The sequence below is a fragment of the Xenopus tropicalis genome, chromosome 1 (assembly GCF_000004195.4).
Source record: "Xenopus tropicalis strain Nigerian chromosome 1, UCB_Xtro_10.0, whole genome shotgun sequence".
NCBI lineage: Eukaryota > Metazoa > Chordata > Amphibia > Anura > Pipidae > Xenopus > Xenopus tropicalis.
The window spans coordinates 26,464,316-26,471,371 of NC_030677.2; the positions used below are offsets into that span (position 1 = coordinate 26,464,316).

The window sequence follows — 7,056 nt, forward strand, 5'->3', positions numbered from 1 at the left end:
TCCCCTATCAGACTTTAAAGGAGGCAGGGAATCTTCTCTCTGAAAGTCATTAGTATAAGGCACAAAAAAATCCCATGCAGTTGGCTGAAATGACCAGCAGGTGGCGATTTTGGTTCAAACGGTTTATATTTTTGGTGTAATAACTGTTAATATCTTGAAAACTAGAACTTAGCATAAATTGGTTTTAAAGGTTTTGTTTAAGATCTAAAAAGGAGTTACTCATGCCAACAAATGTATCCAAGATTATTGCCCCTAGTAGAAAACTGATTGTGCAGAATAAGATATCCTCTCATAACGGAGTGTTTCCTTTTAACATTATTGTCTCTGCAGGCTCAGTATGAAAGCAGGAATACAAATATTATCCTAATAGAGTTTTTAAAGCATCTGATGTGATTGGCAAGGCCAGTGGGAAGGCGTTACATGGACCTAATATCATGCACTCATTTATACTCAGACTCAATAAATGTTATCACAAGGAGGACTTTCTGTCAGATTTGCTTGTGAATATATGAGATACTGCAATGGGGGCTTACTTTACTTTATGTTGTGTATTGACTGTTAATGTGTGATCACTAGATGGCGCTGTTACATGTACAAAACTGATATGTGTCATCCGGTTCTGCTAATAATTGTTTCCCCTAGCATTGCCTGTCTATCCTTGCCTTCCTCCCAACTTGTTGGCAGTTCAGCCATGTTTTGTTCTAAGTAAAGTTTGTTCCACTACAGCTGCTGTGAGCCTCTTTTATAATACTGTGTCCAGAATACAACACTGGCAACGAGGATGGGATTAACGCATGAAAAAAAATCTACAAGAGTCAGTGAGTAAACAGAAACCTTGAGACCTTATTGCTCCATAATGGTGTCCCTGGGCCACATAGAAGAGTTTGATATTGCCAGGCCATCCTCCTGGGATTCCTATGCAGAGAGATTGCATTTCTTTCTAGAAGCAAATAATGTGACAAACCCTATGCAGAGACGTGCAGTGCTGCTCAGTGTCATAGGCTCAAAGACTTATGAGATTGTGCGCTCTCTGGTGTCCCCCACTAAACCCAGTGACTGCTCATTTGAGGAAATTATTAAGCAACTTAAAAATCATTTTGCACCCACCATATCTGAGACTGTTAAGAGGTTCCACTTTAACAGACGCAGCCAGCAGCCGGATGAGAGTATTGCTGCCTATATAGCAGAGCTGCGCAGATTGGCAGAAAGTTGTAATTTTGGCAGCAGCTTGGAATCCTTGCTAAGGGACCGTATTGTGTGTGGGGTCAGGGATGCAGCACTGCAAAGAAGGCTGCTAGCTAAGCACAACCTAACCTTTGCTTGGGCCCAGGAGGAAGCACTTGCTTATGAGGCTGCATCTGTGCATTCCAAGGAAATACAGGCCTCACCCAGTTCAGTTATTGCACCGGAGCTGCATCAAGTGTATAACAAGCCTGATGTTAAACTGCAGCCTGCATTAGCACAAGTATCAGATCAAGCAAAAGTAATGTGCCATAGTTGTGGGGGAGGCCACTTGCGTGGCAACTGTCGTTTCCAAAATGCTGTGTGTCACAAATGCAAGCGTCGTGGCCACATACAGAGAGTCTGCCGCCAAGCTGATAATCTACAGAGACCCAAGCAAGCCAGAGCAAATCTATCTGGGAATGCAACCCATATAGTGAAAATCCAAAATGACACCACTGAGAAAGAGGCAGATACAGGTATCTATATCTCTGAAATAATAAATAGTGTTGAGAATCAGCCAATGTGCAAAAAGAAATACACTGATGTAATACTACAAGGATCTAAGTGTAGAATGGAGGTAGATACAGGCTGTGACTATTCCTTAATTTCAGAGGAAACCTTCCATGCATTATGGCCCACTAATTGCCCACCTATTTTACCATGTGACGTTAGACTTGTGGATTACAATAAAAAGCCTGTGGATGTTGTGGGTGCATGTTTTGTTAAAGTCCTCTATGAAAAAGACAGAGGAAAACTACGCCTCATCATTACTAAAGGTCAAAGAGCAAGTTTATTAGGAGTAGAGTGGTTTGAACCCCTGGGCATTCAGTTAACCGGAGTAAATTATGCAACAGCAGACTCTTTGCAAGCAGTCATCAAAGACTTTAGCAGTGTATTTGAAGAAGGCCTGGGTAAATTTAAGGGCTCACCAATATCATTCCTACTGGATCCCAAAGTTGTCCCAATACGCATGAAGCCCCGGCCTGTACCATTTGCTCTCCGTTCAAAAATAGATGACGAAATAGATCGCTTAGTGCAACAAGGAGCACTAATTCCAGTAACCCACCCAACTTGGGCCACCCCAATAGTGCCTGTACTGAAGCCAAATGGAGAAGTGAGGATATGTGCTGACTATAAATGCACAATCAACAAGGCATTACAAGAACATCCATATCAAATTCCTGCTGTCAATCAAATTCTCAGCACCTTGGCTAAGGGGAAGTTATTTGCCAAACTTGATTTAGCGCAAGCATACCAGCAGTTGCAGGTGGATGATGCAGCTGCTGATGCACAAACAATTATCACACACAAAGGAGCATTTAAAGCTACTAGATTGCAGTTTGGTGTTTGCATTGCACCAGGCGTATTCCAGAAATTGATGGATGACCTTCTTTCCAGCCTGCCAGGGGTGGTGCCATATTTTGACGATGTCCTCATTGGAGCAGACTCTGTGGAATCATTAACTGAAAGGGTGAGAGCAGTATTAAAGCAATTTTCAGATGCTGGATTAAAACTTAAGAAAGAAAAATGTGTTTTTGGGGGTACCAAGTGTTGATTTCCTTGGATACAAAGTTGATGCACATGGAATACATCCAACAGATACAAAAGTGAAAGCCATTCATGAAGCTCCATTCCCCAAAAATAAACAGGAGCTGCAAGCATTTCTTGGCCTATTAAATTTCTACCATTCCTTCCTGAAAGACAAAGCTACTGTTGCTGAGCCACTGCACAGACTACTGGATAAAAATGCTACCTGGAAGTGGTCAGCCCTGCATGAGCAGGCATTTAGTGATGCCAAGAGACTTTTATCATCAGACAGTGTGTTAGTACATTATGATTTGAATAAACCTCTTACCCTGACATGTGATGCTTCTCCCTATGGAATAGGAGCGGTTTTAAGTCATACCGTAAGTGGTGGTCGTGAGGCTCCAATTGCATTCTATTCACGGACCATGAGTACCACAGAAAGGAATTATGCTCAGATTGATAAGGAAGCTCTAGCCATTGTGGCAGGTGTAAAAAAATTCCATGAGTACTTGTATGGCAGAGGTTTTGCTATTATTACTGACCATAAGCCGTTGTTGGGACTTTTAAAGAATAATGGGCCTACTGCACAGATAATTTCTCCACGCATGCTAAGATGGTGTTTATTGCTGAATGCTTATGACTATGAGTTGCAGTACCGTCCAGGGAAAGACATAAGTAATGCAGATGCGTTAAGCCGTTTGCCTCTAAACACTCCTGATTTTCAAATACCGGCCTTGTCCGAGGTCCTCATGCTAGAGTCCTTAGCTAGTCCCCCTCTACAGGCATCAGATATTGCTCGCATGACAGCTACCGACCCAGTATTGTCTCGAGTGTTGAAGTGGGTATGGAGGGGGTGGCCAAAAATAAGTTTAAAAGAAGAGTTCACACCTTTTGAGAAACGCCAGCATGAACTCTCTGCATACAAAGGGTGCCTTTTGTGGGGAAATAGAGTGGTAATTCCCAAAGCTGGGCAAACCCATGTTCTCAAAGCCCTGCATGAGAGTCACCCAGGTATTGTAAATATGAAAGCCCTTGCAAGAAGTTATGTCTGGTGGCCTAAAGTGGATGAATGCATTGAAAAATGGGTAAAAAGTTGTGTTCCTTGCCAATCCACCCGCCATGCCCCTGCTAAGGCCGGGGTACATCCATGGGAGGTGACTCGGAGCCCATGGTCTCGGCTACATATAGATTTTGCAGGCCCATTTCAAGGTCAAACATTCTTCCTTGTAGTGGACTCCTTTTCCAAATGGTTGGAAGTTGTTTCAGTTGCATCTGCAACCACCAATGCAGTCATTCAAGTGTTGCGGAAGTTGTTTGCCACACATGGGCTCCCAGACACAATTGTATCAGATAATGGAGCACAGTTTACATCTGCAGACTTTAGAGCATTTATGGAAAGTAATCTTATTCGTCATGTGACAACAGCACCATTCCATCCATCCTCAAATGGGCAAGCTGAGCGAATGGTCCAGACTACAAAGGATGCATTAAAAAGGATAATTGATGGTGACTGGAATTATAGACTGGCAAAATTTCTGTTGCAGCAGCATATAACTCCTTCTACTAGCACTGGCTGCAGCCCTGCAGAACTTTTGATGAACCGACGTCTTAAAACCTGTTTGGACAGACTGCATCCTGACCTGGCTTCGGATTTACAAAATAAACAAGAAGATCAATTCCATAAGAATGCACAGACCTCCACAGTGAGGATGTTTGAAGCAGGTAATAGTGTGTATGCCAGAAATTATGCAATGGGACCAAAATGGATACCAGCAGTCATTGTTGAAGCCACGGGCCCTGTCTCATACAAGGTTAAGATTGCGGATGGCCGTGTTATTCGAAGACATGTTGATCAGCTGCGGAGCAGACTAGGGGACAATGCTTGTCCTAACACTGAGGGCAACCATGGCCAGTCTGGATTGCAAAATGACTTAACTCCTCTAGCTTTTCCAGAGGAAGAGATTCCTGCAGCTGAACAAACAGAAGATGTACCTGAGAGGGTACCCGATAACACTGAGGCCAATCTACAAGGAGAGGTTATCAGTGTCCCACTGGAGCGGCCCCGAAGGGCCATTCAAAAGCCCCGCTACCTAGAGGATTATGTTATCTAGGAGGGGAGGGGTGTTGTGTATTGACTGTTAATGTGTGATCACTAGATGGCGCTGTTACATGTACAAAACTGATATGTGTCATCCGGTTCTGCTAATAATTGTTTCCCCTAGCATTGCCTGTCTATCCTTGCCTTCCTCCCAACTTGTTGGCAGTTCAGCCATGTTTTGTTCTAAGTAAAGTTTGTTCCACTACAGCTGCTGTGAGCCTCTTTTATAATACTGTGTCCAGAATACAACACTTTAGATGATTAACAACATGCAATTTCTCTTCATGAGAATGACTGGCAGCAAATAAATTGGTTTGTACAGTAACTAAATACAGCAATACAACAATTTCATCTAATCGATCTTGTGCTACCACTTTTAGACTAGATTGGTTGGACTTCTGCATTAATAAATGTAACGATGCATTTGTTTTTCAATACGATTATTATTAAAAAGCATTAAGATGTCCTGCAACAAATGGAACCCGAGATGAGTCAGTGTGTAATTCTTTTTTAAGGGACTTTTGTTCTGAGGGAGTCTTTTATTCTCTATTATATTCTTTCCTGCTTCATGTAGGCAGGGGATAGTCCCTGAAAAGAGCAAGACAAACACATTTAGGCATTTCTAGGTAGGTGAGCATGAAAGGGCATCCTTGGGCCCTCAAAGGAGTAAGAGGGGTTATTACCCAGGCAGGTACTCAGGCAGTCAGGGAATCAGAGAATCAGTTAGTAGAAAGTAGAGGAGAGGGTTTGTACCAATGGGTTCTGCCCTGGTAAGGGGTGTGTTGAGCATCCCTCAAGAGAATATAGTGTCCATATATTGGTGCCTATAGTGTGACATGACTCAGCTTATATAATATGTATCTGGATAAAGTCCATCCATGGTATCTTTACGCTCAAGTCCCACTTGCACTCAGGATATCTTCTAACCACTACCAGTGGGCTGTAGCTCCACCAATATAGTATATGAAGTTTCACTCCATGTCACTCCGTCAGTGTTAGGGAAAGATATGTCTCTTTTCATTCTTTATTCAATATAAAGTTCACTTTTGTCTGTGCTGAAGGAAACTGAAGTTGAGCAAGAACTGCAATTCCATGGCACCTGTGTGTCAAAAACTGTGTCTATACCCAAAGGGCCCTAAAATGGTATGATTCCAAAGTGGTGCCTGCAACTATACAGCATGGTATATGAACAGAGACAGGGGTAAAGGTAAGGAAGGGATTAGGTCATCTTCTAATATCATCATAGTTTCCTCTATATAGGTGTACCTGTGCATGAATTCATCATAAAGTATCAGTATTGTGTTTCAGCACTTAAGTCACAGTGTCTTCTTACATCAGAGAAATAATATAGCTAGCCATGCTTGCCAAATTCATTGTGAAGGACAAATGGAGATGAAAAAAAAAAAAGATGGGTCATTAAGTAACAATAAAAAAGCTTTGTGGTATTGGCTGTTACCGTTCTGCTTAGTAGTACAGTAATGTCCTCAGGGGCTAATTAGGTGATAAAGGGATCAGAGATACAGTATGGTGCATCTGTAGAGCAGAAACTGACCGCTCGCTCGGGATTATTACTGTCCCCAGAGCATGGCGGTGACTATGTCTAATCAGATGGGCGGTTGCTGACTGTAACAGTGATTTAGTCCCATTTTTTTTTTTACTCCTGATCTGCTCTAGCTGGTATTTTTAAGTTTCTACTTTATCTCTTTCTGTTCATATCTCTGTATATCCATTCTTCTACCTTTAGCACAGTGTTGCTTAATCATCTTTCTCGGGGACCCGGTTCAGTCAGAGAATTAGCTTCATGACCCAAAAATTGGTTTAGAACAAGTCATGGAACTATTTTAATTAGTCCTTTCTATTTTAGGAAGGCAGTTTACATTATTAAGGGGGATTATGGAGATCCAGTGTTAGGTCCCCACCGAGAGGTTAAGAATCCTTGTCCTGCTACATCATATTAGAAAGATATTTAGATTCTCACAGTACATTCTTTCCAAGAACACCCCCAAATACTGAACGTTAACCTAGGTTAGTGATTCATTCAGCTGGAATATTGTTTATTACCAGTATTGCTTTGCAAAGTTTTCCAACAAAAATGAAAACGTCACAAAACTGTTGCTTTTATTTCCCAGGCAGAAACCAGTGTTGGTATTTATTAGTAGTATTTATTAGATACTGAAGGGGCCTAATATATTGAAACAGAAGAGTTA

At 42.0% G+C, this 7,056-nt stretch overlaps 1 non-coding gene across 1 annotated transcript; it reads left to right on the forward strand.

The window, feature by feature from the left end:
- Positions 1–634: 634 nt before the first annotated feature.
- LOC108645360 lies at positions 635–4,947 on the forward strand. The gene has a single exon (XR_004223317.1). It is a non-coding gene; the product is annotated as an uncharacterized protein K02A2.6 (transcript).
- The last annotated feature ends 2,109 nt before the right edge of the window (positions 4,948–7,056 follow it).